The sequence below is a fragment of the Condylura cristata genome, unplaced genomic scaffold, assembly GCF_000260355.1.
Source record: "Condylura cristata isolate star-nosed mole 26May11 unplaced genomic scaffold, ConCri1.0 scaffold00020, whole genome shotgun sequence".
NCBI classification, from domain to species: Eukaryota; Metazoa; Chordata; class Mammalia; order Eulipotyphla; family Talpidae; genus Condylura; species Condylura cristata.
In genome coordinates, this window is record NW_004567121.1 from 18,051,141 (window position 1) to 18,063,643 (window position 12,503).

Sequence of the window (12,503 nt, forward strand, 5' to 3'; positions counted from 1 at the left end):
ACCACCAGGGAGGGCCCCTGATGTTTTATTTTTAAATATATTATTTATTTTTACTTTTTTATGGAGGTCATTGTTTACAACACTGTATAGGCCCCAGAGGTAAGGATTCATACTCTTCAGATGTATGTTACCACACCATCCCTACCCACAGCACCAAAAGTCCTGCATGAGTCCAACGGGCTCTCTCCTCTTCTTAAAAATATATTGTTTTCTAAAATGGTATTTTACAAAGTACACTATAGTAAAGTCTATACATAATACATGTACCTGAACTTCTACATGTATGTACGCACCCAGGTATCAGTAGCCAGATTAAGATACAGAACATTTCAAAAGTTTCCCTCATCCGCCATCTCAGTGAACACCTGGCACATTCAGAGCAACCACCATTTTCTCCAGCCTACCACAATAGGGTGGATTTATCTGTTCTTGGACTGTGCATATATATACACACACACATATATATAAATATAAAATTATATAGTATATGTTTAGTGTGACCATCTTCATTTTCTAATTCAACTATCTGTGATATTTATCTCTATTGTTAAGTGTAACTTTATTTCTAAGTAATATGCCCCTGGATTTATAGCACAATATACTTGCTAAGGGGTAGACTCCTGTTTCCAGTCCTCAGGTTATTCAAGCATGCTCATCACAGTGTGTTTTGCCACATTTCATCATCAAAGGAAATGAAACATAGTGAAACTAAAAGTAGAAGATCCCTTTCTTTTATGCAGTAGGGTCATATGTTATCTCTTTGTTCTTTGCATTTTAGTCATCATGAATAAATAAACCATTGAATTCAGAATTCAAAAGCCACTGAGAGCCCCTCCCTTCTACCCTTACTATAATACAAAACTTTAGCTAGTAACCAGCTCTCACACCCTGACAGCTGTGGGAGAAGAATAGGAAGGAGAAGGAGATTTGGTGTTAACAGAAATATTTTCTCTCTTCTTCAGCTAACACAGACACATCCCTGGAGCCCCTAAGCAGACATGTAGATTGAGGAACACAATTTAAGAAGGATGTTACTAAGTGTTATTTGAGCTGATAGCACATGAGAACTCATAACAATTGAAGGTTCAAAGATCCTTTTGCTCATTTGATCTAAAAACATGTCTTTAACTCAAACAACAGTCCAAGTAATTTCCCAAGCTATAAATATGTAAAAATATTCTTCATAATTAATTTATCATGGTTTATTTCCTGTTATCTAATATCTCTGGCTCTGTTCTTGCTAGGCTCCTGGATGACAGCTTCTTTCTCCAAGGTATGGTGCACATCTCAGCAAATGAAATGGTAAATTATGGAAGGCCAGGGTCATTCTTGAAGTAGTTCATGTTTTCTTTTTTCAGCAATTAGATATGTTTTTATGATGAACATGCTCTACAAGCTTTAAAACTTTAATTGAAAATATATTTTGAAATAATTTTATTTCTTAGTGTTGTCTTTATCTGATTTTATGTTTCTAAAATGAAAGTTTTCTCAATGAGGCAAATTGACTTTTAAATTAAGAATTCATGTTTTAGTAAATTTAACCATTTCCCCAGTATGTGTTCCATTTTTGCTTCATATGTTCTCTGATTTGTTGAATTATTTATTCACTCTTGTTGTACTTATACTACACCCCAAAATTCAAACTATTTTCTCTTATCATTTTCAGATCTAGGGAATTGTTAACAATTATAGGTACATTAGTTATTTATGTGCTATTTATTATTTATGTCATAAATTATATTGAAATTAACAAGACATCCAGTTTGTATGTGTTATGTATATGATTATCCTTGAAGTTTTATAAATATTATTTTCACCAGTTGTAATATTAAAATTAGTTAAAATAATTTTATCAATAATTCAAATGTTTGTCTTCCTCTACATTCATTTTTATCCTAGTCATGTACCAACCAAATAAAGAAAAATAGTTTATTTAAAAAAATATATTATAAAATTAAGGTGTTTAATTTTGTGTAAACAATTTACTACCTCAATACTTATACAAGGATTGTATTTTATATCTTTTATTATAAAGCATCTTCATCCTGCCATTGAAGGAATGATTGCAAGCTTCTATATCAAGGTGGGTCCATTTATTTTTTCCCTTTCTTTTAAATCCTTGTTGTACTATAGAACAGATTTATTGCTTTAAAAAATAATTTCTGAAGGTCATTTAAAAACCGGATTCGTAAATGTTAGGCTGTTCAAAAATGCTTCCCTTTAAAACTGTGATTATTATGGATTAATGCATTGTAATGTATTGCTGATTTCCTTTCATTGGTTATTTCAAACCGGTGATGTGCTACAATTGCCATCTAAAAAAAAAAATTTTTTAAAGATTTATTTATTTATGCATACAGAACTAGGGTACAGGCCAGAGGTACAGGGGCAATAAGAGAATTCACCAGAGACAGAGTGGGGAGCAGAACAGGCAGATCAATGAAGTACACTGCTGAGGGGAGCAGCAGCTGGTCAGGAGAGGTCTGCAGCACCATGTGGGTCACCTCCGGGGTGGGAATTGAACTCATGCTGAAGTGTCTTAGCTTCTTACTGCTGTGTTTTAACTGGCTGCACCATCAGGGATGGCCTGTGATTTTAATGTACACTTAGGTCTGTGAGTAATGTGAAAAGCATAGAAAGAGTTGTAATTTTTCCAAATTAATCAAAGTCAGAACTTTTCATTAATCAATTATAATCAAGATGCAGAAGGAGGACATTATCTTGTAGATAAGAACAACATTCTGTCTCTTCTGTATCTACCCCAACTCTAGATAAATGTTTAAAACATACATTGAGTTCTCAATAAGTATGTGCTGATTAACTTACCCCATGCATCTTAAGTCTAAAATGATAAAGTGCTTATCATGTTCCTCCTATACAAAGTCACTCGCTTCTATGTGTTTTGTTTTCTACAGTTGTAGTAAAAAAGAGTAGGGGTAGATAAAATACTGCCATTCATTTATTCATCAACTATCCACTGAGTTTGGATTATGTACCACGTTTAACAAATCATGAATATGTCCATAGACAAAGATCTTTGTCCTAGAAAAGATGAACTTCTGTGGGAGGAGTCAGGAAATGAACAATAAACATAAAATTAATAATAATAATAAATTAAAAAGACAAAGTGGAGAGAATCCGGATTGTGGACGATGTCCTTGGAGAACAGGTCATTTGTAAAACTAAATAAGGTGAAAAGTGTAATCCTAAGAAAGAAAGTGAGATTGGAGCAGTGACTGGAAGCAAGTGGAGGAGTGAGTTAAGCAAGACTTTGTATCAAAAGCTTTCTAGAGAAAGGAACTAAAAATGTAAAGCTATAAAGTAGTAGAAGCATGCTTGGAAAGTTTGAACACTGTCGGGGTGGCCACTTCAGGGATCAGTATGGACAAGGATGTGGAATGTGAGCAGAGCAAGAGTGAGGAAGATACCAAAGGTCGGAGTAAGAGGAGTGGAGAAGGCGTATAGGTCATGTCGAAAGATTTTGGCTTGTACTCTGAGTACAGTGGGGAGGCAGTGGAGTGACATGATCTAACTTGCTGTCTCAGTGGATCCATGGAGATGCTGGATGGGAATAAACTAAATTGCAGAATATATAATAGGAAGGGACTAACTCAGGTAGCTCTTGCACTAATCTAGGAAAGGAAGGTTGACTGATCAGACCAAGATGCTCACAGAATAACAAGTGCTAAAATTTTAGCTATATATTTTTTTAAAGATTTTTTTATTTATTCATATAGAACTGGGGTACAGGCCAGAGATTTGGAGGGTGAGAGGATTCACCAGAGACAGAGTGGGGAGCAGATCTATGAAGTACACTGCTGAGGGGAGCAGCGGGCAGGTCAGGAGAGGTCTGCCATGCCATGTGGTCACCTCTGGGGCAGGCGGGATTTGAACTCATGCGGAAGTGGCTTAAGCTTCTCAGTGCTGTGCTTTAACCTGTTGCACCACGAGGGAGGGCCAATTTTAGCTATATTTTGAAATTGGAGCCAATAGCATTTATTTATAAATCAAGTGTAGGTGGTCAGAAAAGGGAGCTCACAGGTAGTTCTAAGGTCTTTGACTCAGGTAACTCAAAGGATGTGATTCAGAAACAAACTATTAAAAATACAACTGATATATTTCAAAAGGTAAGGCTATACACCTTCAGAGAATAAGGCTGTATACATTCAAGGTCTGTCTATTCCCTTAGACCAAAAAGTGTCCAGCTTTCCTGTCAAAAGATGGGACACAGCCCATGCTTATTTTTGTTCCAGTTGAAGACCGAATTTAAGAATCACATTATTTATGTCTTTAAATGGTTCACAGTACGTAACTAAAATAGATTTATACTCAGTTATTTATATATTTAACTTCCATTGGCCCAACTTTACACAATGAGAAGGCACTGGTGATAAATTACTAGAAGACAGACAAGATATTGCTAATGGAGAGCCGAGCACAGAATCATCATGAGACTTGACAACTCACTTTATTCTTGTACTCTTTTTACTACTTGAGTAATACCTTGAGAAAGGCACTCTTGCTGTTTTGGCGGCCAGGTCATACCTGACTTGGGGAAAGAATACCTGTAAAAATAGCATAGCCATGCAGTATGTCTCAAAATGAGGCAGTGTAGAAAAAGATCACCAACAATACATGAACCTATTAAGGGGAATAGAAAACATGAATCTTTCTGAAAGGAATCAGGCAAATCACGCATTCACTTTAGACAAACTGTGCATATGATAAACATAAATATATCTTGCACTGACATAGAGAATATACAGAGTTTTCACATACAAAAATATTTTAACTAGTGTTCTAATCTAAAAAAGGGGAGAACTGGCCCTCCCTGGTGGCGCAGCGGGTTAAAGCACAGCACTGAGAAGCTAAAGCCACTTCTGCATGAGTTCGATTCCCGCCTGCCCTGGAGATGACCACATGGCGTGGCAGACCTCTCCTGACCCACCCGCTGCTCCCCTCAGCAGTGTACTTAGTCCATCTGCCTGTTCTGTTCCCCACTCTGTCTCTGGTGAAGCCTCTCGCCTTCCCTGAGCTTCTGGCCTGTACCCCAGTTCTGTATGTACAAATAAATAAATCTTTAAAAAAAAAAAAGGGGGAGAGCATAGGCTACATCTAAAAAATAATAATAATTCTATATAGATACTGATGTATTTTGGCTATTTGTGCTCCCCAAGCAGGTTTTTTGTTGGGTCTACAGGTCTAATAGCAAAGTGATTTCTCAGAAAAGCTGAGGGCTTTACTGACATAGTAAAGTTCCCAAATTATTGAAAATGTTACATGTATAGAAGATGAACACCAAAAACAGTTCTCATTAAATTTATTTTCTATAGCTCTAAAGTTACTTTTTCCTAGTTCTTAATCCTATAATTGTAATTTCCCAACCCCTAAGTGAGTCATGAAATAATGTGATGAAGACGATACAAGTTATGCATCTTTTGGCTCAATTTTTGTTTATTGGCTTGGAGGATGTTTTTGATACAGGGAGGTAAAATGAAAATCCTATATATTTAATTACTCTTTGGGGAAAAATTATATGCCTGAAGACTGTGTCTGTAGAGAGATTATGGATTCCCAGAATATTAGGAGATATATTCTTCCCTCTTGATACTTTTGTTACTTGCAGTAAACCACAAAAACAAAAATAAATAAATATTATAAGGAAGCCACTTTCAGAGGCACATCTCATCTGCTCAAGTGCTGTGTGTCTCTCCCTGCAGCACCCGGGTGCCCTGCTGAGATGCCTTCACGGCTTTGGTCCCAGCCATCACCTTCCTCTCCGGGCAGCCCTGCCTGGGAAGCACAGCAGGCATGGAGTGCCAGCCCGTCTGTCGCTCAGAAACCTCAGTGACGTGCCAGATATGTGCAGAGCACTCTCTTTTTCACTTGAGACACATTCCAAGGAAAACGTGTGTGTTTTTGTGTGAATCTATTTCCATAGGCTCCAGACTCGTGAGGATTTCTAAAGGGTAGGATAGAGAAGATGTAAAGGGGAAAGAGCTCCCTGGAGAGGTTATAGAAAGACTGACCTAGGAATATCTTTGAGCTCAAAGAATAAGAAGTGTTTCTAACTATCCTAGTTAGATAAATTGTACATTATTGGCAATGAATATAGATTTCAACCGGGGGTTTGAAAGGATTCAGATCACTGCTTTTTAGCATGATTCATACTCCATAAAAATCAGTATAGGATGTATGTGTGGGGTTAACAAAGAGGAGAATGCTGGAGCCTCTTAGATGACAGATAAATAGGGTCTATTCTGGAACAGAAAGCATAGGTCTAGCTTGCATGGTTTATGTCTTTATAAAGCTGAAAATTCTCTTGGTGTCCTTAAACTCAGTTTCAAAGTTTTATCTCTGCTTTGCTCTGGCATACTATGCTTATCACAGAATTATGTTTTCTTCACAGTTATTACTTGAGAGAGGAACAGATGCCAAATATATATAAAAAAATAACTTCTGCATATCTCATCTTTCTTCACAGATCAAGTAAATTAAAAAAAAAATTGAGTTGAAGTTTTGGATTATATTCAGTGTTCTTTTCTTCAGATTTTTAAAAGTCCTGGATATCTTGCCAAACACATAAGCCAAATTGTACTGGAACTGTAACACTTTAATAAGAAGTCTCAGATACTGCCTCCCTACCCCCATGGAAGGACTCTCATTTATTGGAGTCATCTTTTACTAAGCTGCCAATTTCTTCTTTTGCTAAATGTTCATAAAACTCTTATCTTTCAATTGACTCTCTTCTTGAGTTTATGCTTTGTTCCCCAAAGATTCATTGTGAGCCTGGTGATTTTTTTCCCCCTTTCTCTTTTGGCTACCTCAGATCCTGTACCCTGTACTATAAGTCACTAGAGAAGCCTTTTTACCTCTTGGGAAAATTGCCATTTCTATCACTGAGACAAGAGTTGTAGATGTTAGAGTCCTTTCCTTAATTCAGATGGCAAATGCAATGTTATTAAATTGGAGTTACAGTCAGCCACAATGTAATTCTTTTCAGACCAAACACCTTCCTTATCCTGTCTGTCCTTTCTCTCTGGAAGAAATGGTAGCACCTAATAGTAGTGATTACAGGTCTGGAGAATGAATTTCATAATAACAACAACAAACCATTTCAGTCCAATTTTTTTGAGTCTCCAAGAATAAATGAAATTAAATGAGTTATTAAAATCAAGCACACTAGGCCAATGGTTCTAGCTCATTAGTTAAATTTCTTTTCTAAAGTAGAAAAAGTATTTTGTTTTTCCTTTTTAAGGCAGAAGTTCAGATTCTTCAAAAGAATTCTTCAACAGTGAAGCAATATGTAATTGTCTCATGTTTTCTAACCAAAACCCATGTTAAGAAAGCTGGGGGCTTCTCTCCCACTCAGAAATCCCTTTTCTCCCTCAAAGACAATTGCATGTCAAGGACTTTATTAAAAATAATAAGGATTCTCAAAGCACAAAATAGTCATACTAAGATATACCAAATTCTGAAAGATACTATTTATGATTTGGGAAAGTCTCATGTTTTATCCTTATGGGATAATTGTTCAAAATTATCGCCTGAATATCTATTCTCAAAATGAAATATTTAAGGGAAAAATGACATATAGCAGGTTAGAAACATATGACATTAGAAGGCTATGTTTTGAAGAGGTTTAGAAACTGATTGAAGAAAAAAAGGATCCCTCATTCCCACATTGAGGTATATTCTGCTTAAATAGTAATGGTAAAATGTGGCCAGATACCAAAAACATCATTTCAGCGGTGGCTCTCATTGGACAGATGTACAAGAAGACCAAATAACAAAGAAATAGACCCTCCTATAGAAAGATTTGCCACAATATTTATTTTGGCACCAAACAGTGATATATCAATTTCTACTCCTGTTACTAACCTTACCTTCCTGAATATTACCTAGGGATCTTAAAAAGCATATAGCAGAAATAATGGCACAGGGGACAGAAAAAAAAACAATGTAAAGGATCAGTGAAACTACAAATTTATTTTCTAAAAGATAAACTACTATAGTTTCAGTACTGTGACTTTTATATTGTAAATAATAACCCATCAGAAAAATTCAGTGGAATAATTAATCTCTCTTAAAATTTTACCATAGGAAGTAGGAATAACTTGATTTTCCCAAGAAATTTATCACACTGATAAAACTTAACTGAACAGCATGTAACTAATTTAAGAAAGTATATATAATAAATACATTTTCCATAAAGAAATCTGTGATCTGCTACCTCAATAGTATTTCAGAGGGCACTATTCATTTATTCTGTTATATTGGATAATAATAATTTTAAAGTTTATGTGGAAATATAAGTATGGTAGAAAACCTAAGAAAATTCTAGAAAGGTGAATATTATTTCCTCAAAAGGGGGTGGAGGAAAATTCATCACCTCACTGAGTTCTCAGACTGGCTGAGTAATCAATCAGACAGATTAGAAAAGGAAAAACAACAATTTAGCACCTATTTTTAGAGAACTTGCATAATTGTAATTCTAAAGCATAATGGAGCAGACTGGGGCTATTTTGTCCTGCGCTAGGGTTATGGGACAACAGAAAGAGGGAGGGGGAAGAATTCACATGACAGCAATAGTAGGGAGTTCTCAGGCAAAGTGGATATGCTCATGAATTACTTTACAACTGCATGAGAACCTCCGCCAAGTTGTATACTTTTCTAGGTCACTTTCAAATAGGGAAAGGTCAGAAACAAATTCAGAAACTCCATGAGCATTTCTTCACATTTTAAATCATATTCCAGCAGTTGGAATGAATTGGTGATCAAAAAGTGAAGAGAGAATCTGGTCAGGTATTGTTGGGAAGGTCTCAGCATAAAACATGACATCAAAGGTTACAGGTTATTCCTCTCAAATACTGAAGGGAAGAGTTGGAAGACAGAAGTGATATTTGGAAGCAAAGTACTTAAGAACCAAATTGAGGATCAGCTCTCAGATGGTCTAACTTACACTGTAGAGCCATAGACTTGGGTTTCTTTCTTTTTTTTTTTTTTTTTAAAGAATTATTTATTTGTACTTACAGAACTGGGGTACAGGCCAGAGGCTCAGGGGCAGTGAAAGGCTTCACCACAGACAGAGTGGGGAACAGAACAGGCAGATCGACGAAGTACACTGCTGAGGGGAGCAGCGGGCGGGTCAGGAGGGGTCTGCCACGCCATGTGGTCACCTCCGGGGCAGGCGGGAATTGAACTCATGCGGAAGTGGCTTTAGATTCTAAGTGCTGTGCTTTAACCCGCTGCGCCACCAGGGAGGGCCGACTTGGGTTTCTTTTAATTCACTGAGATTTGCTGGATCTAAAGTCAGTTTTTGTCTTGGTGTTTTTCTGTTTGTTTAAATAAAGCAAAAGGCTGCATTTCCATTTTGAAAAAAAATCATTTATTTTTCATACTTTCACAGTAATTTTAAATTGATCTTTTTTCTTAAAAGTTGAAGTTTACCTCCTTTTATACATATGTGCTCCCATTTTCCACTGTCTCTAGCCCCACCTTAGCACATTTCTCTGTGTTTTTTGCCTTACACCAGTGGGTTAACACTTAAGTGATCTCTGCCAGCTGTTCCCATTCTCTCTCCAGTGGCTTTGTCCGTAAGTCCCTACAATCTGGCTTTCCTCCCTCGCAATTTTCTACTCAAAAGACCTAATTATTAAAGACAAAAATATGTTGGAAACATTACCTGGACCCTCGGTTATGTCTTATAGACACATTCTTAACAGCTATTTACAGTACCTGAATCATCTTTTTTAACCTTAACAAACCCGACTCTCTCTGCAACTCTCCTGTCATGATAATAACTCCTAACCATTAAACCATTCTCTAAAGTGTCACTACTCATGTATGAACTATTCAGCCAGATTCCATATTAGAAAGAGGTAGCTTGATTTTTCAAGGGAAAAAAAAATGACAAGGAAGGAACTAAATGTTAGTAGGAAAGAAGGAGGGGGGGGGAAAGAAAAGTTCCCCTCCACTCATGTCAGTTTTAATGCCTGGCATTGGCATAGTAATTTTGTTAGTATTTTTAGATCTATGATCTACTGTTGCTATGACTTTTGTAGGCTGTAGTATTCTTATAACCTGCATTATGTAAACTTTTTTCATTTTCAAATTATCAAAGTAGCAATCAATGCTGATAATAATTTTCAAATTATACATGTCCAGTCCCATAAACATGTTAAATAGTTCCCTATCCTCATCTGTATACTAAGAAGTGGGTTCTCAGAAGACACCACTCTGGGGAAACTTTGATCCTGGACTTCCTAGTCTCTAGAACTGTGAGAAGTACATTTCTGTTAACCATTCCATGGTTTCTTAGCACAGCTGTTACAGACCCCCAAAATGTGTGGGTCCAGAGACCCTCTAGGAGAAAGAATTCACTGGAGAGTTCCAAGTTTTATTAAAGATTCATGTGCTTAGGAACCAGTCAGTGCTGGTGAAGAAGAATTTTAACCTGTGTTTCCAAAGGAATCAGGGTGGAGGCTTTAAGGGGAAGTTGTACAAAGCAGGGAGGTGGAGGGAACAGCATCATGGCATGTTCTGGTTTGGGCTACACAGGAGTATGCACACATGTATTATATACTCTCTCATATGTCCCCCTTTCTTGAACATTTACCAGCTGCTTATGTGGGGCTCTCTGCACCCCCCTCCAGGAAGGTATAGGACAATTTTTAGTTATGATTTAACATGTTTTGTCTAGCATGGTATCTTTGGTCTGCTTGATGGGACATGTTGTTTGAATAAGATATTTGGGTAGAGCCTGCCAGTCTGTGATTGTTTCACATGTTCATTCATTCATTGGTCAACTCTTATTCTACCAGCTTGTAATTTCTTTTACACAGCTATCTCGTAGCAGCTGGAAAGGACTTAGTCAAACACTTCTCCAACATGCTTTTAAACACTGTCTCTGTTCCCTGAGGGATGCCAAGCTGAGACATTAGGGGCAGGTTCCTGTTCTATTGTGGGTCCAAGGAATGTTAGCAATCACCTCATCAATTTCCTTTTGTAAAATCCAAATCATAGTCAGGTATTGCCACCTAGAAATTTAGGATTATTCCCAGAGTGTCCATCTCAAAAGGGATAGAAAGTAATTGTTTTGGGCAGAGAAATAGGCAATGTTGTCTGCTCTTTGGAGGAATATGTGTCTTGAACTCAAAAATAAAAAAAGTTCTAAACTGGACTTGGTCTTTTTCTAACTTGTGGGGTCAAAGGTGACTTTCATGATTGCTGGTCTTTGTGATAATGGGACACAAAAGGCAATTTTGAGTACTATGACTGTTATTTATAAAGTATTTAAAATGGTGCCTGGAATAGAAAATTAAAAAGAGGCTCTCCCTTGAATGTGCCTAACATTACTTCATTTAATTCTCCTCATTATTATATAGGCACAATTTTTGTCTATAATAATAAATAAGAAAGTAGCTTTAAAGTGATGGAATTAAAGAAAGCAAAAGATATAGGCAGCAGGTCATAGTTTAGAAGGATGAAGAGATCAAATGACTTAGCTGGACAAGCAATTTTAAGAGACAGAACAGGACATTTCCTGGGACTCTAAGAGTCAATAAATACTTGATTCACTTAAAAATTCATCATATAAAGCAAACAGAACAATTTCCTCATGGATAAAAGTTTAAGTAAAAATGGTTTAAGTGAAATGAAGTTAAAAACCTCTAAAAATCATTTTGATAGTTGGAAATTATGTACTTCTTGATCTGTTAAAAGTTTTCTATCTTCGTACTTCTAATACATAAAAGAAACCTATTAGTCATCATACTCTAACTTTGAAAAAATGTGGTATTGTGTGGGAAGTGTTTTTTCTAATGAAATATTCTCTTTGCCTGAGTGGTCATTAACACAAGGAAACAGGGAGACACATCCATTTTCACTTGCATAGTAGTTGAGAAGGAAGGAATTCAACTTTTTCGATCTGATGCTTATGAAGGTTGTCCTTCTTGTCAGCTTATTAACAGTGCGCTGTATGAGTGTCCTGTACTAATGTCCTGAAAATTATCCATTTTCATTGATAGTAGGAGAATGATATTACAAGGAGACAATCAAGGTTACTGGCTATTTGCCTGGGCAATGCCTTCTGGCAAAGCTTTGATGACATGATATTTATTCTGAAACAAGCTTCCAGTTTCATGCACTTGTTGATTTTGTGAGTGTCCTCAGCTGATCAGAGTCAGAGAAATGGACTTGACCAAAATCTCAAGAGAACAAAGTAGAACTATATGAATTTCTTTCAAACAATGCAATCATCAACTAGAGGGAATGTTCAAATGAGCCTTATTTTTTTATTCACTGTCAGAAAACTCTATCTGATAATAATCAGAAAGTTGTTTTTAATTAAAGCAGAGTGATGGAGTGAGATACTGCCAATGAATTGTGACATGAGGCTTTAATTATCTGTAACATCAATTTCCACAGTGACTGCAAACATTAGCAGGCCATGAGCTCATAGATCACTGTCCAGCACCTCCACCGTGGACCATTACAGAGTG